The following is a 2516-nucleotide window of genomic DNA, read 5'->3' on the forward strand; positions in this document are numbered from 1 at the left end:
TTATACTATTTGCATACACATACTTTTAAGATCATGCCCCAAATTAGGTTTTGTATTTCAGTGGTTTTGCTTGACCTTTCCTCAATCAGTCTTGGGCTTGAACTGGGGGCCTTGGTGCTGTACCTGAGATCTTTTGCTCAATGCTAGCAGTCTACCACTTTAAGCCACAAGCCACTTCCAGTTTTCTGGTGGTTAATTGGAGATAAGAACCTCACAGATTTTTTTTTATTTGTTAGGAAAAAAAAAGTTTGGCCGGGCACTGTTGGCTCATGCCTGTCATCCTAGCTACTCAGGAGGATGAGATCTGAGGATCCAGGTTCAAAGCCAGCCCAGGCAGGAAGTCCGTGAGACTCAGAAAACCAGAAGGGGCACTGTGGCTCAAGTGGTAGAGTGCTAGCCTTAAGCTGAAGAGTTGAGGGACAGCACTCAAGCCCAGAGTTCAAGCCCCACTATAACAAAAAAAAAAAAAACAAAAAACTCATAGACTTTACTGCTAAGGCTATCTTTGAGTCATGATCCTCTGATCTCAGCCTCCTGAACAGCTAGTATTACAGGTATGAGACACTGCTGCCACCTGGCTTGACTGTATATTGAATTATGAAAAGGGACAAAGAATTATTACTGTGGTATTAACATTGAAACTGTTTTGTACACTCACTACAAACTGTTGCTTTCACATGATAGTCACATGTAATCAAAGCTACCTCTGGACATCCTGGACCTCTCCTCTCCGTTGACCTGGTTGATTCTAATGACAGAGTAAGAAGTCTTCAAGGCCTTGAAACACAGTCAAAATTTGAGGTGTTCCTGGCAGGGGCAGCAGAGGATGTGACCAAAGGTCAACACCTAATAATGAGCACACTTGCTCTTTCTACCATCCAGCTCACACAAAGTGAATCAAGCTTTCTTCTGCACATGTGCAAACTCTCTGTCTCCGTCTCTGTCCTTGTCTCTCTTTCTCTCTCTGACAGACACACCACATACACACACACACACACACACACACACACACACACACGATTACAAAAGAAAAAGAGAGCCACAGGACAATCAATCATAATGAGGAATCTGTGAAGCAACTGAGAGGTGAAGAGAATGGGCCCTGATTTCTAGAACTCTTTCCACCTCCAATGGAGAACCAGCATAGGGAGTAAATCTAGACATACCTAGAGGCAATGGTGGCATTCAAATTGAGGAACAAAGGGCTTGACCATCTGATGAGTACACAAATCAGGCTGTAAACAAAATATTGAAATAAAGTGCTTTTAGTCCTCTAAATGAATGACTTATGATAAAACTATTGAGCCCATGATAGACAGGGTAGCCAAACAGCCAATTTCTCACAAAGTGCATGGACACTGCTGACAGAATTTGGAAACTCTTGCACAGCCCATTCCCTGCTATGAGGAGGCCAAGCAGGGTCAGATATTCTTCCTACTGTCATTTCTTCAGTTTCTACCTTCTCAGAATATTTGCCCTGTATGCTGGTAAGGCCCTGAAGTCAGGGGGTAGACAAAAAGTATTAATAAAATGGTTGGGGGTATTTTCTTCATGCCATTTATGGTACCACCCAGAGATGATTGATCAGAATTATCATCAAAGTTGTGAAATTCTGTGAAATGTTGAGAGAAATCCCAGACTTTCTCCCTAGCCTTATGATCGGCAACATGTCTCAAATTCCAATACATGTTTCTCTAAGTAATTTCTCATTAGCTCTCTTACCTCAACCAGACAATGAAGTCTGGTAAATTATTACACATGGAATTCTTGCCTAATTTCACATTAAATGAAAATTTTACAAAGGTTTTGATTGAAAGTGTAGCAAGTGACTGAGATTCCTGTGCCCTAAGAAACTTAAGCAGAACGTGCCAAGTCTCAGGCTTTACTCTTCATGATAAGCCATTGAGGGGAATATTTCAGAAACTTTATAGCATCCTCTCAAATAGGGGCTGCAACAGCACTGGTGCTGGTCCTATGTTTTAGTCCTAATGATATCAACATTCTTCTGGAGATCTCACCACTTGCTGTGTTTTCTGCAGCTTCTCCTGTGAGGCCTCATTGCAAGGGGACCCATCAAATCATGTCCTTGGGTTCTGGGCAATTTGATTTCAAAATGGATTTTCAAGTGCTCCTCTTGTGTCCTGTGAAGATTTAATGAAATCATGGATGCAGAAACACAGAAGATTGCCAGGGATTGAGACATATGCCTGGAATCCCAGCCCTCAGGGAGAATGTGAGTTTGATGACAGCCTGGGCTACATAGTGACCAGCAGCCTCCACGAGAAAAGAAAAGAAAAAGTCAGAAGGAAAGGGAACACACACACACACACACACACTATTCTTAACATCATGTCCTATGACACACTGAACTCTGCTTCTCAACCACTCATTTCAAACACCAGACAAATGGAAAATTCAGCTTATTAGTTCTTATCCAAGAAAGAGATCTAACCTGTTCATTCAGCCACACACTTCGTGCTCACCATTGATAAAAAGCAGTCTGATCTGCTGACATG

This window comes from Dipodomys ordii, unplaced genomic scaffold (genome assembly GCF_000151885.1).
Source record: "Dipodomys ordii isolate 6190 unplaced genomic scaffold, Dord_2.0 Scaffold219, whole genome shotgun sequence".
NCBI lineage: Eukaryota > Metazoa > Chordata > Mammalia > Rodentia > Heteromyidae > Dipodomys > Dipodomys ordii.